Source organism: Artibeus jamaicensis, unplaced genomic scaffold (assembly GCF_021234435.1).
Source record: "Artibeus jamaicensis isolate MK-2021 breed Jamaican fruit bat unplaced genomic scaffold, CSHL_Jam_final contig_1132, whole genome shotgun sequence".
Classification (NCBI taxonomy): Eukaryota; Metazoa; Chordata; class Mammalia; order Chiroptera; family Phyllostomidae; genus Artibeus; species Artibeus jamaicensis.
In genome coordinates, this window is record NW_026521221.1 from 4862966 (window position 1) to 4886132 (window position 23167).

General features: G+C 37.7%; 1 long non-coding RNA gene across 1 annotated transcript; it reads right to left on the reverse strand.

Annotated features, from left to right (window-relative positions):
* Window positions 1-1707: 1707 nt before the first annotated feature.
* LOC128627452 (uncharacterized) lies at window positions 1708-22605 on the reverse strand. Its single transcript, XR_008391626.1, has 3 exons — window positions 22359-22605; window positions 3731-3803; window positions 1708-1810 (listed from the first exon to the last, which is right to left on the reverse strand). It is a non-coding gene; the product is annotated as an uncharacterized LOC128627452 (long non-coding RNA).
* Window positions 22606-23167: the final 562 nt, after the last annotated feature.

Here is a 23167-nt window from a genome sequence, read left to right on the forward strand (position 1 = left end):
ATTTCAAAGGAAAAAAATATTTAAGTCTACTGGTATACAATTGTGCTAGTATATTTAATTTACATTCTTAAAAATTATTTTACACCTAGTCAAAAGAAAGTACATTTACATTAATTCACGGCATTCAGAGCTCCCCAAAGAGTAGGTAGGGAGGTCCATGATTTAAATCTGCATGACTAAAAGCAAAATAATCACTCCCAAGACAAAAAAAAAAAAGGTTCCCCTAAAGGCTAATTCCTGCCACTTGCTTTATAAACCAAAACTCAACTCAACCTCAAAATAACAGTGCTCTACCCTCAAAAAGTTCAAATGTAGTCTCCACGGGCTCCCTGTTACAATTAGGTTGCAAAGTCATTCAGATTTCTTCATCCTTGTATGTCACATGGTGACACACACAATGCATTTGACAAACCAGGTTGTCAATAACGTTTGTGGAATTGAATTTATTTCATATCAAGGAACTTCTTAGTGGGTATTTTGAAGTGGGGAACACACCTGGAACAATGAGTCGGAAAGACACTTTAATGTGTGTTTCCACTACACACATTAGCTGTGTACACACTAGAAGGAGAACAGCTGTGGGAAGGGCTGATGATTTTCCTAGTAGCCTGGAGCAAGGCACATGTACACAGGCAGAGGGTTTCCTAACTAACTGCAGCCCAGCCTCTATTTAGAAGTAACAATAGCTGTACAGCTTTGGAATTCAAACAAGCTAGTTAATCCAAGCTATTTGCATAAGAATTTCCAAGACTTTTATAATCCCAGTGTGTTAAGTAGGTGTGCCTTGCACACATATAGTTGTGAGTAGCATCAGTTACTTTTCATCAGCCCACAGCCTATGTGATCCACCAGGCTTTTGGACTTCACTAGACTGATGCACCTGTTTCTTCAAAACCACTGTGTTCAAAGCCTACGCACACTGACCTGACATATTCTGAGCATTTAATAAATAGAAACTTTTTAGCAATTAGGTTCTCCTGATTCTAAAGTCTAAGTCAGCAGTTATCATGTTTTTTAGGCTCCAACATACTCCCTATATACCATTATTTTTTTTAAAAAAGGTAGATTCAAGTCTTAGCTGAAATAATTTATGAGGTCTCCAGTAAGTCCACTGTATGAAAAAAAATTGTAACAAACTAGGAATAGAAGGGGATTTTCCTAAACTAATAAAGAACATCTACTAAAAAGATATTAAGCAATACTTAATGACAAAGCAATAGAAGTGCTTTGTCAATAGAAGTGCTATTTAGTCAGAAGTTAATTTTATTAGCCAATGTCACGCTAATAAATTCAATAAAAAAGAAATTTCAAGAAACAAACAAAAAAGGAAATAGGATATGAATGCCTATTACTCCTGGCTTTTTAAAAGCATTTTATTGGATTGCCTATACAGTTCAACAAAACAAGAAAATAAAGTAGACATAGTAATAGGAAAGGTGCAAATAAAATTCTTAGAATTAATAAACATGTCTCTAGATAGACAATATACTACCCCCCAAAATTAGCAACATTTCCATGTGCTAGCAACAATCAATTAACAAATATAAGCTCTTTTTATTCTAAAAAATTTTATTCAGACAGTGCAGGGACAAAAAGTTCTAAGCGTACATCTAACTAAGATATTTATATGGAATATTTTAGTATCTCAAGGGCATATGAAAAGATTTAAATAAATGAAAAAGATACCATTTTGTGAAGAAAATTCAATATCATTAAAGTGGTAATTTTCTCCAAGTTAGCTTGTAAATTCAATGCAGTCAAAATCTCAAGAGCACCCTGGCTGGTATGGCTCAGTGGGTTGACCATCATCCTGCAAAACAAAAGATCACAGTTCAGTTCCCTGTCAGGGCACATGCCTGAGTTGCAGGTCAAGTCTCTGGTTGGGGGCGTGAGAGAGGCAACCAATATTTCTCTCATACATTGATGTTTCTCTCCCTCTCTTTCTCCCTTCCCTCCCCTCTCTCTAAAACTGAGTAAAATCTTTTTTAAAATTCCAAGAGCAGTGTTATGAAGCTGATTCTTAATTTCATATGGAATGATAAAAAGCTAAAATGCATAAGACAATTTTGAATAGAAGACAAAGAAGTCATAATGTCCTACTAACTTGTCAACATTTATTATAAATCTGTAATAAATCAACTGTGGTATTTGCAGGGGTGAATAGACAGATTAATGAGACAGAATAGAGAGCCCAGGAAAATATCCACATATATAGGGAAACTTTGTATTTGACAAAGGGTGAAATGATAGACCATTAAATAAACAGTACAAGAAAAATTTTTTATCCATATGGAAAACTGCAATATTAGAGTTATCTCCATTATGCATAAAATTATACTCCGGATGAATTAAAGACCTAAATTTAAAAAAACAGAGTTTTAACTTTCATAAGAAAGTATTGGAGAACATAAAAAAGTTTTTGCAAGTAAGACAAGAAAAGGATAAGCCTCTTAAAAAGCTTGATAAATATGACTTCATAAAAAGTTTAAACTTCTATATTTAAGAACATATTATAAACAAACAAACAAACCCAAAAAGCCAAACAATGTACTGGGAAAATGCACTTGCAACACATATAACAAATAAAAAAATAGGTGCCCAAGATATATAAATAATGTTGACAAATTAATTTTTTAAAAAACTTGGTAGAAAATTGAGTAAGCCTATGGCTAGATAATTTATACAGGAGGAAAGCCAAATGTAATAAAACATATAAAAATATCCCTTAGAGTAGTAACAAAAGAAGTGCAAATTAAAACTGAGATACCAATTCCCTCTCATAAAACTGATAAACATTTCAAGGTTGATACTTCCAAGGATACGTGAGGATGGTAGCTCTTACATGTACTGGTGGGAGGGAGAGTTGGTACATTGAGCAATATCTGACAAAACTGGAGAAACAATTTTGAGCCAGCTCTTCCACTTCCAGTTATATATACTAGACAAAATTTCCCTATGCATACTAAGAAGGGTGTATAAGGATGTTAACTTCTTCTGAAAGCAAAAATAAATTGGGGAAAAACTACATATTATCTTTGGGGAATACAGAAATAAATTATATAGTTGAATACTACATGGTAATTATTTCACATTATAATTTATGTGTATATTAACATGATATTAACATAGATAAAACTAAAAGCCATAAGTTTGTGTTAAACATGATTAAATCTTGTGGTAGAAATATGAGCATCTATTAGATTTTTATCAAAACTTTGTATATGTATGAAATATTCTATAATTTTTAATAACAAAATACTATTTTATACATTATTAATTAGAATTGGCTGAATCCAGGGATATTCTAAATGATTTTTCTCTTATGATGTGGCCAGTGTAGACAGCAGGCCAAAAACTAAAACTAATCAATGAGCTAGAATTTTACTGATACTTTTTGTTCAATAATAGGATGTGGCACCCATTCAAATAGTGTTTATTAGCCCTGGCTGCTGTAGCTCAGTGGATTGAGTGCAGGCCTTTGAACGAAAGGGTTGCCAGTCGATGCCCAGTCTGGGTACATGCCTGGGTTGCAGGCCCCAGTATGTTGCCCCCAGTATGGGACACATGAGAGGCAACCACACACTGATGTTTCTCTCCCACTTTCTTCTTCCTTTCCCCTCTCTCTAAAAAATAAATAAATAAAACATTAAAAATTAAAATAAAATAGTGTTTATTAAATCTTAAAATAATAAAACAACTATTGTGCCTAAATGGTGAAATGGTCACTTACTTTCGGGCGTGTTGTGCAGAGACGACCCACAGGTTATTTAGGTTTTAGGCCACATCTCAGCACTGATGAAGTCCTGTGGACGAGGGAAAGTCACATTTTCTCTTTGACCCACAGTATCACCCTCTAAGCAATGAAAGCTAGACAGGGGGATTCCTGAGAGTACTGACACTCATAACTTAAGTGAGCCAGACTTTGACTTAAGAACAAAAAAGCAAATTTAAGTTCAAAAATCCCAAGCTTAAGAAAAAAAGTTTTTTGACATACTATAATTTCTAAAGAAGAGGATAGCTGCTAATTAAGTAAACAACTTAGATAATTACTTTGAGAATTTAAGCCTCATCATAAATATACAGCAAAATCTATTGATTTCCTGGGTTATGAAGGTCAGTGGCTGGTTTAGGAACCTAAGCAACTGAATGTAGAATATTCATAAGTATCTAACTTCCAAAAACCCAGGCTCTTTTTGAAGTCAGACTTTGCCACAGGCAAACTAAACAGAGCTTCAATTTCACTTCAAGATGTGTCCATAACAACCGATTACCCCAAATCCTTCTCTTTTTCCTCTCCCAGTGGCAAAATGTAAACATTTTAAATACCTCTATAATTACAGTAAACACAGACAACAACCTCTAAAATTGCAGCGCGCTAGTTGGTGTCCTAACCTATGGGCTGTCTGTAAAGAGCGCCATTAGAAGATGCCATCTGGGCAGCGGAATTACACACCAGATTCCAGGTGTTGAAGAGGCAGTGCAGGGGTATTTTTTTCTTCTTTTCAGTGGTAAATGAAAATAGTTGTTATATAAGCTATTTTCTAGTTTATACACACTCACACACAAAAAAAACAAACCTGGAAATCTGTGTGAGATTATGTTGTAAATAATATTAAAGGAAGAAAGTTTTCAACGTTTACCCGGCAACTGGTTATGAGAGTGAACCAGCTCTGATAATCCTGGTATTTTAGGTTGTTTCCACATTCTTGTCACTTCCTTTCACAATGCCAACCCTCTGGGAAATCTAGAGTACTTCAAAACTCCATAGGACCCATGATTACAATTTAATGTATGTTCAGCAATAATTATCCTTTATATATTTAGACTTATTTTATTCATCTTTTTTGTTTGTTTCTAGTGGTCTTGTTTTCCCCTTCCTTTTCTGTCTTCAGTTAGAATATAGGTGTTTCTATGTTGGTGTGGAAGCTATAGGTGATGTTTCTATTCTGCTAGTGGTTTTCCTAAGTACATGTACTTTGCTATATGTTTTCCTAACAAAGTCTAAACTTCTAGTGTCTCTCTCCTCCAAACAAGCAAGACAATGACCCTAGAGTAGATGAACATTTCCCACTCCCATAAAGTCATCTAGCTTTGTTTTCTTATAGTTTAACATAAGATGGTATTCTTATTTTTAATGGTCCAACTGCTCTTTTTAAATTTACCTACATCTTTCAACTTCTGTGCTCACGGTTACTTGTTACACTTCTCCTGTCTCCTCTGAGTATTCTTGCCTTTATGGTAAAGTTGCTCTTTAGAAAGGATGTGTGGGTGGAACATGTGTCTGAAAATGTCTTTAGTCTACTCTTGCCCTTATATAACCACTTATGGGAATAGGATTGTAGGTCGTGGGTTATTTTCCCTCAGGACTTTGAGGATGACTACTTCATTGTCCTCAAATCCGTGATTGCAGATGAGAAGCCTACTGGCAATCTAATTCTCTTGGTAATCTTTTTTAGAATTAGGTAGTCTTTGAGATTTTCTCTTTATTCTTGATATTCTGTACTTCTGCTCTGAGGTAGCTTTATTCAAGCCACTTGAAACTTGAAATACACTTTCCATCTGAGGATTCACATCTCTTCAATTCAGGAAAACTCACAGCCAATTTTCTTTCAAATATTGCCTCTCAAAAGCTGCCTTTAATCTTATCTTCTGTACAAACTAGATTCTCTAAATCTAACCTCTATATACTTTCATGGTATAAGATTTGGGGTATGTACCTCTAAAATTCTGATGCTCAGATAATATGAGAAACTCTAAGACAGGGGTCTCCAGATGGGCAGGGTCTGTAGCTTGCCCTGAAAACGTCTTAGCAAGGTCCATCAGAGTGAAACTATGAAACAATGGGGACTAAAAAAAGTCCATAAAGTGGACTTCATAAAAGGAACCACAAAATGTTTAATCTAAAAGAAACTTTGTTTTTGAGAAGATAAACTTGAAACGCAGAGATTAAGGATAATTTCAGTTCAAACTATTGTCATGTTTAAGACTAAACATGGAAATTTCATGAATTTCAGTAACTTATGCTTAATGCTATTCCACATTACCATCCTAAAATATTAGAAATATCTTACATACCACATCAAAATCCATGTTCAGTTCATTTTCTACTCCAGCAGTGGGGGATCATGAATATGAGTGGGCAGTCGGGATCTATGCAGCACCATTCGAATCACAAGGGGTTAACCGGCTCACCCAGAAACCTGGAAAAATCGGCCCTCCAGCACTGAGTCCTGCCCAAGCAGCTAAGCGGGAATGATTCACTCAAAGAAAAATTACTGGAAATATTGTGAATTAAAAAGCCTGTTCAGCTGAGAAGCTGAATATTTGCTCACTGTAAGCAAACCCACACCGATGTTCTGGGGGTGGCCGCAAAAATAAAGTTTCTACAAATTCCTTAAGAATACTATTATAAGAGCTAATTGGTAAAAACTGATTTCACAAGAAGGGCCTTTTCGTGGGCTAAACAGTTTCTAATCATAAGTACCAAAGAAAACTGATGACTGATTAAAGGGGAGGGGGGGAAAGCTTTAAGGTAAATCAGGCATGGAGATAATTAGCTAGACAAATGAACTATGCCAGGAATATGGTTGTTCTCTGAGAGGAGGAGATAACTAGAGCTGAACAAGAGTCATGCACTACTTTAATCTACTAACTGATGAGTAATTTTACTATTTAAATGTGTGCTATATGCCCACGGTATCATGGGGGAAAAAGGCCAAAACCTTATTGGCATCTGGGTTAATAAATATAATACATTGTGTTTATTTCCTCCTTTGCAGCAAAATGAAAAAGGAGAGTTTGTAGAAAGGAAAGAGACTCCATTTTATCAACTCTGGATGAGGCAAAGCAAAATGTAATTGGACTTTGCCCACAAGTATATAAGGGGACAATTCTAAGTCAAACAAATACAGATCCTCAAAGTGGTTAGGAAGCCCAGAAAGAACAGTTTGTAAGTTAGAGAAGAGAAAGGACATTTTTTAGCTGAGCCTGGAAGAAAGAAGAAAGTGTAGATTGAAAACAAATGGATATGTTAAGATGAAGATGAAACATAGCCTTAATCTTGCTAAAGAAAGATGAGTTTGCCAGCATGTCTGCTGTGGTAAAGAACAAAAGCTTGTGGGGTTATAGAGAAAGAAATATATTTGAAAAAACTATCAGCGAATGGAGTTAGGTGGGCAATAGAGGAAGAACAAAAACAGAGCTCATGTACAATGACCAAGGAGGAAATACAAGTATTTTTGTAGGCCCTTTGGGTTTAATTATGAGTCTTTCTTTAGCAGCTCTCTGCAGTCAGGAACAGTAGACAAAAGAAGTGCCTCTGAGGGCGGGAGAATCTGATTAACAGGACCAGAAAAGTCAAACAGGCTGAAAACTCATCCTCGAGTTGTTGAACATTTAGTCCGTGAAGGGGAGAGACTAATGTGGACAGAGGAAATGAACTGTCAAGGCTGACAATCAGAACTTTGAGTAAATTGGTAAACAAAGGGTAAGAGGCCAGAAGTGATGGTCCTAGGGCAAGGGAAACCAAACTAAAAGTAGGACTAGCTCCAAAGGAAGGTGGCCAATGGTGCCAATTTCCTTGTCCCAAGGGATCCAGAAAACTCAAGTCCAGATGCAAGGCAGTGCCAATATCTGTGTGCCTGTCTGAGAACAGGGAACCCTAACAGGAGTTATTAGGCAGCAGTAATGCACAGTCAAAGCAGTTGCACAGTGAGAGCCCCAAGATGATGAAGATTTACATTTGATCTTGGCCAAAAGGCCAAGAAGCAATAGAGAACCTCCAGATTTAAATAGCAACTCGGGCAGCAGTGACTTGTGCTGCAAGCAAGATCCAACCCACAGGAGAAGCTGACAAGGTCAAAGAATCAGGGGTTAGGACTGTGCTTGAATCCCAGAACACAAGTAGACTAGAGTACAGATCAGAACCCAAGGCAGAAACCAGCCATAAAGATTGAGTACACACAGTGGGGCCTGGGAGAACATCCTGAACTAGGGAGGACACTCAGGGTTCGTCAAGGCATTTTAAGCATATAGGCCATGGACCATTTCTCAATTCTAATGTGAATCCTAGGGAATAAAAATGTGTTTCTGACCCTTAATATATACTCAAACTTGATTCTCATCAGCTCAGAAGTTGAACAGAGATATCCTCAAGTTGTGAGGTTTCAGTTTCTATAACTCAGTGATTCTCAAACACAGGCAGTTTTGTGCCCCAAGTGACATTTGACAATGTCTGGAGACATTTCTGATGAGCATGACTGGAAAGATTGCCACTGGCATCTAGCTAATAAAGGCCTGGGATGCTGCTAAGCATCTGACAATACACGAGACAGCTCCCCCCAACAAAGAATGGTCTGGCCTAAAATATCAACAGTATGGAGGGTGAGAAACTCTGCTCTAGACAGGGATGGGGCTGTCAGGGACTGACACCAATCAAAGATCAAGTAGGGAAGTTGCTATTCCATTGTGAATGTTCGTGCCTTTATTGAATCACCCTTTCAGCAAACACAGCATTTATTATGTGCTAGAGACTCTACCGGCCACTGGGGATACAATGATCATTAAGAAATGCTTCTCGCCCTCAAGAAATTGTTAGTCTACAAGGAAACTCTCAACTTCATAGCCTTTATTCAGTTTTATCAAAAGTGCCAGGAGCCAGAATAAATCATTGTTTCCTTCTGTTCTGTCCTTTGCAGAATGATTTAAATTATCCCCGTAAGCAAATTTGATTTGGGCTTAAAATCATCACGGGATGCCGTCAAAAGACGTGGAATGTGTCTAACACTTCCAGCAGCACTAACTTCAGGTCCTCTGGCAAGAAAAGGCCAGAATGTGGGTACAAGGATGTGGGTAGGAAAAGTGACAGATGGGGCCAGCTGAATAGGCCTCCTGAATAGCCTTCACAGTTTGGTCAACAACCAGGAAGGCAGTCGCATTTTTTAAATGCAACTGAAAAGTATTTTGGAAGAAATGCACTGCTGCTTGCAACTCACTTTGGGATGTATCAAAATACAATGTAGATAGAGGTTGGCTGTAAAGATGATAATTGAATCAAAATGTGAAAAGCAAGAGTAGTACAATGTTAAATGTATAATGAAGGTGGTAGGTTCACAGTAAAAATCTTTCAACTTTTTTTAAATGATAAAAGCTAATTTTATTGATCAGTTTTTTAAATTTAGTCTTTACTGTATTTTTCCATTACCATTTAGTTCCCTTATATCCCCCTCCCCTCAGCAATCACCACACTGTGCTCTATGTCTCTGAGTCCCTTTTCCTTTTTGCTCAATCCTGCCACCATGTAACCTGGCCCCCCAAACCCCTAACTGCCTCCTGTTCTCCATCTATAAGTCTGCCCCCATTTTCTTTGTTACTTCAGTCTGTTCATCAGATTCCACATATTAGTGAAATCCTATGATATTTGTCTTTCTCTGATGGGTTATTTTCACTTAGCACAATGTTCTGTAGGTCCACCTGTACTGTTGCAATGGATAAAACTTTCTTCTTTTTCATGTCTGTGTAGTATTTCATTGTGTAAATATCCCATAGTTGTTTTATCCACTCATCTACTGATGGACACTCGGGCTGCTTCATTATCTTGGCAATGATAAATAACGCTGCAATGAACCTGTGCTGGCAAGGGTGTAGAGAAAGGGGAATTTTTTTGCACTCTTGGTGGGAATGCCAATTGGTGCAGCCACTGTGGGAAGCACTATGGAGATACCTCAAAAAATTAAAAATGGATCTGCCTTTTACCCAGAGATCCCACTTCTGGGAATATGTCTGAAGGAACTCAAAACATTAATTCAACACTCCTTTGTTTGAAAAATTTTATAATAAAATCTTGACGAAATGCAGCTTAACTCCCTGCTTCTTGTTTAGAAAAAAATAAAACTAAACCATATGTATTGAAGTAGACTGTAAAATGTTCCTGGCAACAGTGAGCTGGACTTTTGCTTCAGGAGCACAGCTGTGGTACAATACTTGAAATGTGGTCCATGGACCTCAGTCATCAGCATCAAAATGCAGAATTCAAAACATTCTCAATCAAATTTGCATGTTAGTAAATCTGCAGGTGATTCTTATACAAATTAAAATTTGAGAAGCACTAGAGTAATAAAAGGGGCAATGACCTGGCAGACCCTAGTTCTACTTTACATTCATTCATAAATTTTAAAAACTTATGTATTGAGTTCTTTTATGTTCCTGGCACTGTTTCAAATGCTGAGGATGCAGCAATGATTAAGACAAATACTTACTTAAATGTGATTGAAAGAGACAGTCAATAAATAAGAAAATAAAATATTAGAGAAAATATATGTGCAATGAAACAAGTAGGATATTAAGAAAAAAATTGGTTAGAAGCTGTTCTAATTAGGCAATTCAGCAGAGTCCTGGATAACAAGAAGACAAAGGGAGCAGTGAGCCCTGAGGCAGGACCAGGCTGGAGGCACCACCTCGCCTGTCTGGCACAGAGTCTTAGTCTCCAAAATAAAGAAATTGAACCAAATCGTCTCTGAAGTTTTCTCAATTCTCTGATGGCATGACTATTTTTACAATGACTATTCATAAGTGTTCTAGGAAGAACACAGAACTGTATTTTTAGTGGAAACAAGCCCATGGCTATATTTTTAGGTAGCACATGTTAAGATGGCCATATGTCCAGTGGTTCTAGTGAATGTTTGAGTTTAGGTCCTCATTTATAGATCTATTCTTCCCGTATTTGCCTCCTCATCCTTCAATTCATACAACCAAGTCAAAGAGGATTGATTATTATTCGTCACCAGCTAGGTGCTCAGGAAGCCCTTGTGTCTAGGACCCACTCCTATCATGATCCCTTCATCTTCCATTTATCAGTTGATGCATTAAACAGTGGGTCCCATCAGCCAAGGATGCCAACATCCCAGCAGCTGAGAGTGGAGATAAGGATCTGATATTTAGCAAACGGATCGAGGCATACCTAACTCTAACTCCATCAAGCATCCCCTGAGTTGCCTGTGGAAACTATTCACACACGAAACAAGACCAAAATGGGGAAAAAAGGAAACATGTTACACATCTCTTTTGGCCAGATTCAGTTGGAGCACATGGCTTAGGCCCAACTCTTCCAGGGAGTTTTACCTGCCTGTCAGTCCTACATCCACACCTTGCCAGCATCCAGCTGCTGAACAAAAGAATGCCAACCTCATCTCCAGCCATTCTTCCTGCTACATTTGTGATCCAGATACACTGAAAAGAGTTTCATTCCTCAAACCTACTCCATTCTTTCTTAGGTTTAAGCCTTAATATGCTGTTCCCTCTGCCTAGAACATACTTCCCATCCACAGCTCTGTTCATCTCGTTAAATTCTGCTCATCTTTGGGTCTCCGAGTCCTCTCCTGCACTAGCTTGTTCTTCTGTCATGGCCTTTATCACTCTGTATTGTGACAATGCATTTGCTTATCTGCAGCCCCCTATGTGAGAAACATGAAGAGTCAGGAACATCTTGTTAAGCTTTTTTAACCCAGAATTATATTCACAGTCTGTGTGGTACATAATAGGTGCTTAATAATTATTGACTGATTGAATAAATATAATTTCCATTTGTCCCTTATTAACTTTTTTAGCCTTGCTCAACCATCTATGTAGATCTATGCTCTTCTCAAGAAACTTTTCCAATCTTTCTGAACAATGAAATTTTTCAGAATTGAGAACTTCCCCCCTTGATAGTTTAATGTCCAAAAAAATTCTTTTTAAGTGTTCTTAGGAAGGGAACCACAGTATTTTAGAAAATACAGAAGAATTTTCTTTAATCTAGGAAGCCCTGACTCCTGCGACAGCTAAAATAAATACACTGCCTTAGTCATCACTATTCTCTCAAACCAGTTTGAGGAAACATGTTTTGCTTTTTGTTTTAAACAGGAACAGATTGCTCGGGGTTTGGGGGAGCCAGACACAATCAGAAAGCGCTTCCTCTTTTATGTTATAAGTCCTTGTGCTCTGCCCAGCCCTGGGATATTTACTGAGCTGCCCATGAAACAACTTTCCTTCCCCTCTCCAGGATCCTTTGTGTGGTGTTGAAGAGCGAAAGAAACGCTCCTCCAGGGGCCAGGCTTCGGAGGTTAGCCCAGGGGCACAGGGCCATGAATTCGTCTCACCTGGCCATGGACTCCAAAAACTCTGAACCCAAGTGGCCTGAGTCTCAACCAGAGAGGAAATTGGGGTTAAAAATCAACTCTTCAGCTGCTGGACAGGCTTGGCAAGCTGGGGAATGATACTCACCAGATCAAAAGAAGAGCAAGCAGCTGGTACCTGCTCCAAAACTCCTTTGGCATTTTCCCTCTGGCTCTGGACCAACTCGTTCTCTTTTTAAATTTTTGGAAGTGGATACAGGGAAACCAACATTTACTGAATTCTTTTTATGTGCAAGGCACAGTGCTAAATGCTTTTACATGCATTATCTTATATAATCATCCACACAACCATGTGAGGTATTTATTTTTACTCCTCATTTTACAAAGAAATTGATACTCAGAGAAAGTAAGTAATTTAGGCACCTAATAAATAATGGAGCCTCTGCCCTGACCAGGTGGTTCAGTTGGTTACAGCATCATCCTGTACATGAAAACATTGCAGGTTAATGGCATGTACAGGAAATACTGATCAACGTTTCTCTCTCTCTCTCTCCACCCCCCCTTCTCTCTCTCACAAACTGGTGAACATATACTCAGGTAAGGATTAAAATAAATAAATATACAGAATAAAAAGAATAAACAAACATGCCTTGGTTCAACCTTACATCTAATAAATTCAAATCCTAGCATTTTTTCCCTCTACACCTGGGGATTTTTAACTGGAAATCATAGAAATGTACCCAAAATCTTGTAGCTGCAGCACAAAATAGAAGGTTCTGCACAGCTTATAACATCATAACAATAACCATTCTGTAGGTGACCAATAGTTGATCCCAGCCAGAATATTGTCTCCAAATATATTGATATACTAAAACTTTTCTGAAAAAGCATTTTGGCACAGGTTAGCTGTTTACCCAAATAATGCAGCTTTCCTTAATGATTCAAAATTATTTCAACATCCAGAAATTGTGTTCTCACAATTAAGATGATGTGTTCTCATCTTAAACAACAGCCCTAAGCACTCCAGATTTCCCTTAGCATGATGTATCTATATTTTGTAGCATCTGGCTAGGGAGAGTACAATCTTGCACATCTTACCCACTGCAGTATTCAGTTTCTTTCTCTTAAAGAATAGGAAGGCAGAGAGAATGTGATTCATTTTTGTGTTGCTTAATCCAGGGCCTGGCACACATGGTTACTTATTGAATGTTTGTTGGATTAATCTAGCAGAGACCACAGTTATAAAAACAACTGGTTGTAATGCAATCTGATAAGAGCTGACATTAAAATAGGTTCAAGATGAGGTATAAGCATGTAAAAACAATCAATTAATTCTACTTAGAGGAAGGGCTGTTGGGGAAACTTGCACAGTGAAATGAGTTCACCAGGTGGAGAAGGAATAGGAAGAAAGGCCTTTCAAAGACAGAGAAGCTGTAAGCAAAGGCAGGGAAGTATGGAAAGAAGCTGAAAGAGGAACCCACGGATTTGTCTTTTTGAGCTTTGGAAGGAAGAAAAGGAAAAAAAGCAAGAGCCAAAAGAGTTAAGAATTTTTGTCAGCAACATCAAACCTTTTATTTCTTGACATTTCACACTTAACATATTGTTTAAAGTGTGGTTGTGGTCCAAAGGCCACAAAGTCTGAAATCTGCTTGCAGATAGGCCATTCCCTTAGACTTCTTACTCCTAATGTCACTTGTAGGACTTCAGGGGGGAAGTGACACTGAGTGACCCATAAGGCTAAGAATCATCAACACTGAGGAAAACTTTTTGGAAAATAGAGACAATGTCTTCCTACTAAGAGTCAGAAATGAAATGCTTCCCATAGTATTTACGCATCAATCTATCCCTGACCTGTTTCTTACAGGGAGCCCCATCCTCCGCCCCGCCCCCCCCCAGTGTGGTCTCTTCTATAATGTAGTCAAAGCCTTTCTTCTTTTTTTTCTCTCTCTTCTTTTCAATTCCAAAAAAAAGGAATCACATGCACACCTGACAAATAGAATGAAGGTTTTATTGAAAGGATCTAGGACAGCGGAATCTAGGGGTTCCATTAGATGGGGACCTGTGAAATGGCAGAAGGGAAATTTTTCCCTCTGGGGCTATTTAATACCTCCTCACCTTCTCTTTGCTTCCTTCTCCTTCTTGACTGTTTTCCTGTAAATAACAAAGATGGCCACACCACCCTCCCAAATACATACCAACTCAGTTCAAATCCCTAAGAACCCAAATATAAAACAGCCAAATTTCAGTGAGCTCTTCATTCTTGATTCAATAAACTATGAGCTGATCAGATGGAAAATCATGGTTTCTGAGGCAATTCATGGGTGGAAGAGGATCCATTTTCAAAGGATAGGCATATATTATAAAAGCCCCCTATTTTTCTCTATAATTTCTTTGGCCCTGCTAGAATTTAGACTTTTAATGCAGATCTTTTAATGGATGCACCTTGTTTTGGGATAATGTTTTCCAAATATTTTAAAAGCACAGAAACTTTTTTCCCCAGTAAGATAGTTCACTGTAACCCACGATGTAAAACAGATGAAAAGCAGAGTTGTTCCCACTGACCTACCTGGCCAGGGGGGAGAGCAGAGGATCCATCCCTCTTCTGTACCTTCCGCTCCCTGGTGCCCGCGGAAGCCCTGCTTCAGCCCCCTGGGGAAGCCACCGCGCCTGCTCCTGGATTTATAACTAATGATAGTCACTTTCACTATCACAACCTGTCTACATTTCTGTTTCATTTTTTAAAAGATTTTATTTATTTATTCTTAAAGGGGAAGGGAAGGAGAGAGGGAGAGAAATATCGATGTGTGGTTGCCTCTCATGTGTCCCCTGCTAGGAACTGGCCCACAACCCAGGCATGTGCCCTGACTGGGAATCAAACCATGATTCTCTGGTTCACAGGCCTGCGCTCAATCCACTGAGCTACACCAGCCAGGTACATTTCTGTTTCTTGACTTGTGAATGTTAGTATCATTTGACTGCCCATAATAAAAGATAAACGATAAAGCACTTTTAATTCAATTCTACTCCCTCCCCCTCCATTGCTAGTTTGGAGAGTTAACTTATTTTTAGTCCATTTTTTTATTACTGTTAGAAATTTAAATATTATGATTAAAGAGTATGTTTTTCTTTTGACTTTAGGTAACATCTCTTCTCTCCACCAACTAAAATAGCTCCTTTGCTTTTAACTGCCCCCCCCCACTTTTAACATCTGAACACATGATAATTAATAGGTTTTCTATGCGTCATTTCCACTCCTTGATCTACTCTGTTACAAAGAGTATTTATTCTTTTACTGGTCTGTGAATGCAAAGTTTATTTTAGAGCATAAGCTCCTTAGAAGCAATGAGAGATGTGGTTTGTATTCTTTTAATGGCACCGCTCACAGGAGAAGCAGCAGACAGATAAAGTATGGTGGTTCCGGTGGTGGAAACCATCATCGCTGATTTCAAGAAGCTGAATAACTAAATTTGAAATCTAAATTTTATTCATATGTGGAATCTTCTACCCACATTACTACTTGTAGTAAGTGGAACTAACAAGCAAAACAAAGACTCATAGGTAGAGAGCAGGTGGCAGCTATTGGGGGATTAGGGTGTGGAGGAATTGAGCAAAAAGGAGAAAGGACTCATGGACATGGACAACACTGTGGTGACTCCAGCAGGGGAGAGAGGGTATAAGGGAGATAAAGGGCAATGAGAAAAAATAAAAATAATAATAAATTTGAAACCAGCTGGGGAGGAGAAAAGAAATGCATTCCTGCAGAAACTTGAGCATCCCTTAAATTTCATAGTCCATTTTTCTTCACAAATGCAACTATTTTCATTATTCTGCACGATACAACAGAACATTGCCACATTCGCACACTGGTAGAACCATTTTCAATGAGCAGCAGCCAGCTTCCTAGTGGCTTTGTCAAGAAGATGCCATGCCATAACCACAGACAAGAATTGTAGAGCCTGTGAAATGCTCATACTTTCTCCTTGTTGCTGACAAGTCAAGTCATCCCTCAGCCTCTTCCCTGTGCTCTTTTCTCCTTTCCCAGCCCTTCTATGAAACAAATCAGACCATTTTTTCAATCAATCTTCTGCATCGATGTAACTTCCCTCTGTAAATGATTTTCTTAGTAATTCACTAGCTCTCTTGGGCTCATTTTAGTTTCCAGGTAATTGGCCAGTAATTCAACACTTGTGTCGGAGAAGGTGCTGAAAAACTGGTGAGGGAAGAAAACTTTCATGAAAGCTAATTTGTCAATGGTTTTTATAAGTGATGATAAGACATTAAGAATCCGCACACAGAACAGATGATCCTGGTAGTGTTAGGAACAGGAATGGGCCCCTGAGGACTCTGTGGACTCGCTTTCTCTGAAGTTTTCTCCTTCTTCAGTTATTCTCATTTGGCTATGGGTTTAGGATGTCTCAGTCCATGGGCAAGAGAGAAAAATGTGATGAGCTTTCAAAGTACCATCTAATCAAGGTACATTAATCAAGTCATTAACTGATTTTGAGGACCTAATGGAATTTGGGGAAATTTTTTTTAAATTTGTTATCAGTGTATGGTTGCCTCTCATGCGTCCCCTGCTGGGAACTGGCCTGCAACCCAGGCATGTGCCCTGACTGGAAATCGAACCTCAATTCTTTGATTCGCAGGCCCACGCTCAATCCACTGAGCTATGCCAGCCAGGGCTAGGGACATTTCCAATTGTGAAATCTTATTTGATCTTCTCAATGATGCTGTGAGTAAATACACGCACACACAGAGATACTATGTAGTCACTTTATTTTGCAGAAAAGAAAACCGTGATACGTAGGAATTAGCTGTGTTTTACAACGTCACATAGCTAAGATGAAGCAGAAGCCTCTTGTACTGTGCTATGTTACCACTTCCACTTACTACTCAGGATTGGAACAGATGATTCCCTGGGAATGACAAAGCTTAACTAGTAGTTTACCAGACAGGATTCATGGGATATAATCACCCATCAACTTTATATTGTCTCACAGTCTCCCTTTAAATGTTAAGTGATGGAGAAAGTTCTTCCTCTGAAGTGGATGAAAACTCAAAAGTCCCGTGATACTTCTGATTATCCAGATAATAAAAAACCCAACTGTCCTTTCAAGCTGCAAACATGATTTCAAGTTCATAATTATGAGTAATAGTTACATGTAATAATCAAAACTTCACATCAGATTTGGAATTCAAAATCCTCCCTGCCTTCCTGTTATAAGATTTTTGCTCTGTGGGAAGTCGGGAAAATGGTTGGGTAGGAGAAGGGGAATCCTTCTACCTTGTACCTTCCCTTTGCTATTTTGCTAAAAAGGTTGTGATCCTTTCTTCCAAGGCCAAAGGGTGTTGGGAGGAGAGAGGAAAGATCAGGGCAGACAGGAAATCTCTTACCTAATTAGTACAATTGTAAAATGGTCCTGCACTCTCAGGCAAATAACACTGACTATTTTTGTGAGCTATTTTGTGGATTCTTAGAAAGAGCTCCATCACTGAGGGCTTCTCATCTGAGACTGCCTTGATATGACTCATGTGCCAATCCTCCAATTCATCCATCTAAAGCAAACCAACCTGTCTGATGCCTTTTAGATTTCTCAAGACAGGGGGAAAACTCTGGTCTTCTTTGTATCCTAATTTCATATTAAGTTGAGTGAGTGCTTTTAAGCCCCTTCCTTGCACTGGGTTTAAGATAAGGTGAAAGTACCTTATCCTGCCCCTTGGGGAGAGTTAGAATCCCAGCCCATCTCTCATTCTAAAGAAAATACTCTTTAAAATCCTTCCTCAATCCTGTTCTTTTAGACCCTAGATGTAGTAAGAGCTTTTGGCCATGTAATTGGTTTCGAGACTGAATTTTCCATTTGTATCTGAAACCTGTCCAGGAAATGTATCTGTTAACTCTATGTGCCTTAGTCAAAATTTTCTAACATTATATTCTGTTACCTTGAGTGAATATATAAAGCATGACCTCTGCTCTTTAGCAGCTTCCTTTCTAACTGGGAAGGCAACCAACTCATGAAAGTACAAGTGGATAGAAACAGCATTATTCACAGGTGCTACAGCCGCTCAGTAAATGGAGAATCACCAGGGGCTAGAATAATACATTCTATAAGCCTTGTATTAGAACACGCAAAAAACTAGAGCAAAGCAGGCATTCCAGAGGGAAAAATCAGTACTAAAAAAGAAAAGTATATGATAAAAATGATCATGATATTTAAACTAGCTCCCAAAATTGTCTCTTCTCTCCATTTCTATTAGTATAGCCTTAATTCAGGCCACCATTGTCACTCATCTTGATTAATACAATAGCCTCTCGGTCTGCCTAAGTTTAATATTCCTCCCCTCTGCCACCTTTTCTTCATTTATTCTTATCATCTGGATGATAATCCCCTCCAGATTCATCTTTAGTTGCTTCTCCTAGCCAGTCATCCCAGAAATTCCCCCAGATCTCTATATTATTTTGCCTCCTTTCCACACACTATTCTCCCCATCTGTCTCTCCTACCACCACTTCATCTTCACTTGGTTTGTTTGATGATTGATCTACATTTTGTATCATTCTCATCTCTTCCCAGTGTAACTTCCTTTGCATAGCAAAGCTCAGAAAGCTAAAAATCCCACTTCTCATCTTCTGGGTGTGAAAAAGTCTTCATCACTGAGATGTATTCACTCAATGATCAGAAGGTGAAAACACCTTCTGTTTCCTATGGGCAAAGAAAGTTGTGCAAATACTGACATTTCTGCATTCCAGCACAGTCTTCAGCTTCCTGGGTGGTGTTGGCAGCAGTAGCTTCCTGATTCCAGCTTCCTGACTTCTGGATTTTAATCACAGCATCATGTTTTTGAAATCAACTCATCCAGTGGACCTTTTGATTCCCACCTCTGGAATGTGACAAAATAGTACTCCCATAGGTCACACAATTCACAGAATGCCACCATTCTGTGAATCATTACTAGACACTCAGAGCTCATTTTTCTAGCACTTCCAATAATTTCATAAGCATATAAATCCCTTCCTGCTTAAAATGCTTAATGTGCCTTCTTTTCCTATACAGAAGCTTATTTGGTCCACTCTCTAATGCCAAGTCATTCTACAGACCCTAGCTCAAATGCCCCTTTATCTAGGAAATCCAAGTCATCTGCAAGATAAGCAACAAGCAGGAGGGTATTCTCAATGGAAGTTTACATTGTCTCCTACTACTTTCATAGCACCCTGCATATAAGAATATATACAGAATATAAGATTTTCCTAATATTTTATCTTCCCTCCTTACTAAGCTTCCCTACTTCTCTTCCAGAAGGACTTTGTCATATGCATTTTTATACCCAAGCTCCTAGCACAGTCCCTAGTACATGATAAATCTTCAATATAAGTTAATTAATGATGACATGGAGGAATGGAGGGATAGATAGGTGGAGAGGTGGAGGCGTGGAGGGGTGGAGGGGTTGATGGAGTTTAAATAGACCCTTAAACTGAAACAAGTAACAATCTTTTGTGAACCACTCTTTTTCTGTTTATACATAACTTATACTTGAGTCAGAGTTGGGGTTTTTTTTGTCTTCATAATGAGAATATTTTTAAAATATCTTCTACTAACTCATGGAAGTCAAAGAGTAGGACTTTCTTAATTTCCCTTTCTGAAGCAGTATTACAAAGAAGAAAGTATAAAATTGCATGAGTATTCGCCCTGGCTGGTGTAGCTCAGTGGATTGAGCATGGGCCTGCGAATCAAAAGATTGTGGTTTGATTCCCCGTCAAGGCACATGCCTGGGTTGCAGTCCAGTTCCCAGCAGGAGATGCACCAGAAGCAACCATACATTCATATGTCTCTCCTTCTCTCCTTCCCTTCCCTTCTACAGATAAATAAATAAATAATTCTTTTTTAATTGCATGAGTATTCTTCCCAGAATTAGTTTCATAATGAGGGACCAGAAAAACAAAAGTACAGAAATATTTTCCTCTTATCTTAATATAAAATGTAACCATAAAATAAGGACTACATTGGGATGACATTTAGTTGGAATAAAGATGAGAAAACACCATGTCAAAAAAGACAGGTTCTGCATCTATTAAATACAATAGTTACTAGTAATAATAACTATTTTAATATATGGTGTTTTTTATTTTATAGTCTAGAACTTGAGCTTTATCTCATAAGGAGCAGAAGAACTGGGATTTAAACCTGACTCTGTCAAGACACATAACTTAAATATAAAGACACAGAAAAATTTAAAGTAAAAGGACAGAAAAAAATATACCATGCCAACTTTACCAAAAAGAAAATTGATATAGTATAATAATATCAAATTAACAGGACTCAAAAGCAAGAAGTATGACTGAAAATAAAAAAGAATATTTTATATTCATATAAGTATTAATTCAACAGAAATCAATGCATTTAATAACAGCTTTGAAATGCATAATACAAATAATCAAATTAATAATAATAACTTCTAATTTTAACATACTTCTTTCAGTAACTCATAGACTAGGCAGATAAGAAAATCAGTAAGGATATATGAAATTTTAACAAAATTATTAAAAACTTGATATAATAATATACATAACACTATAGATGTAAAACCAACAACTTTGTAATACCTATTCTTATATTTGCATGTGGAACATTTACTAAAATAGATCTTGTACTGGGCCATAAAGAAAGTCTCAACTGTGCCTGCCATAAAGGAAGTCTCAAAGGATACAGTCACACAGAGTAAATCCTTGGACCACAATGGAATTAACCTAAAAATTAATAACAGAAGAGTAACCAAAATAATCCAGAAATCCCAATAGAAATTAGAAATGCCTTTAAAAATAGTTTTAATATTTATTTAATTTTAGAGGTATTGGAAGAGAGGAAGAAAAAGGGAGATTAACATCAACATGTGGCCCTGGCTGGTGTAGCTCAGTGGACCGGCCTTGCAGCACGCTGGTCCTGAGGAACCAAACTAACCACGAGTGGTCGATTCCCAATACACTGAGCCACACGCCTGGGTTGACAGGCCAGTAAATCTCTCCCTCTCTACTTGCCTTATCGCCTCTAAAGCAGTATAAATACATAAACTTAAAATAACATATTTAAAAAGGCTAAATATCAAGGATACAAGTTTTAGCTCAAGAAACTAGGCTGAAAAAAAAAGCCCCAACATATTAAACCCAAAGAAAATAAGAGTTGAAATTAATAAAATAGAAACCAAACATACACTAGAGAAAATTAACAAAAGTAAAAGGTGGCTCTTTGAAAGCAAATTAAGTTTAAAAAATTGATAGAACCCAAGAAAGATTATTCAAGAAAAAACAGAAAGAGCCGTGGCAAGTGTGGCTGAGTTGGTTGGAGTGTTGGCCAGTAGTTGAAGGGTTGCGGGTTCTATTCCCAATCAGAGCACATGCCTGGGTTGCAGGTTGGATCCTCGGTCCAGGTGCGTGTGATTCCCAGTCCAGGTGCCTACGGGAGGCAGCCAGTAGATACTTCTCTCTCACATTCATGTTTCTCTTTCTTCCTGCCTCTCTCTTTAAAAGAACAGGAAGAAAACACGACTTGCTAATATCATATATTTAAAAAGGGGCTTCACTATAGATTCCATAGACATTAAGATAATAAACAGATAATAATTGAATTTGAGTTTAAATAAAATGGACAAACTTCTTCAAAAATACAACTTACCAAAAATGGCTAAAAAATAAATAGAAAATTTTAGTTCTGTGGGTATCAAAAACATTGAACACATACTTAAAACAATGGAAAACTTTAGGCCCAGATTCTTCACCAGTAAATTCTTCCAAATGTTTAAAGAAATAAGAACAATCTTATGCAAACTCTTTCTGATAATAAAAAAGAACTATTTCCCAACTCATTTTGTAATACCAGTATAACTTAATACCAAAGTTGACAAACATTAAAAGGAAGAAAAATTACAGGCCCGTATATCTCAGACGTAATGCAAAAATTCCAAACAAGATATTAGCAAATTGAATCCATGTAAACATAATAAGGATAATTATATTTCAATTAAGTAGGCTTATTATAAGAATTCAAGGTTGGTAAATATTTCAAAATGAATAATAATAACTGATAGAATAAAGAAGAAAATCCATACAATTATTTCAAGAGAAAAACAAGTTAGTCTCACTTAAAATTCTAGGCTTTAAAAAAGTAAACAGCACTGTATGAATATGGAATGTATTCATTTACAAGTAAAAGAATATAATAAAACTGAGTAAAAGGAGCTTAAAGCAAATGGGACTCACGAAGCATAGAGGAAGGCAGTTAAAGCTGTTTCAGTGTTTAATGGTGACATATGGGATCCAGCCTCTTTTTGTCCTTCTGCTCTGCCACTTTTTGAAGCATCTATAATAGTGCCTGGCACCATAGTAGGTATTCGGTAAATATCTGTTGAAGGAAACAATCAGTGCTTTAATATTCACCCTGAAGTTTATTACCTAATGACCATAAGACTAGCCTAATGGCCTCCAGCTCCATATCCAGGCAGGAAGAACAAAGCAGAAAGGATTGTGGTGCCTATATCCAGAAAACCAGAAACCCTCAGCTTTCATTTCCTTGTATAGAACTGACTCATTCAGCCACCTGACTGCAAGAGAATTTGGAGAGTAAGTATTTTTAGCTGGGCACATTATCACCCTGAAAAAAACAGAAGTTCTGTTACTCAGGACAAAGTAAGAATAGATACTGGGTCCCTCATATAGAGGACACAAGGATAAGCGCTATTAAATCCACAATACTGGTAAGAAAATTCATCATCTCTGAAGAGAGTGAAGTTTACCAAGAAAGTCAGAGAAGGAAAAAAATAACCACAACATCGGGAAGAGTGAGATAACAACCGTGCAATAGGTCCAAACAAAGTGCTCTGGGAAATCAAAGGCAGAAAAGACAGCATCTACTGGGGAGACCTGAATGGTTTCATAAACAAACCTTTTGAAAAGTTTTTGTCACTGGCTAAGATTCTCACAAGTAGCAATGGGCAGTAGGATATTTCAGCGGTGAAAGTACCAGCAAAAGCAATTAGGCAGTATATCTGATATCTGAGGAAAAATAAATG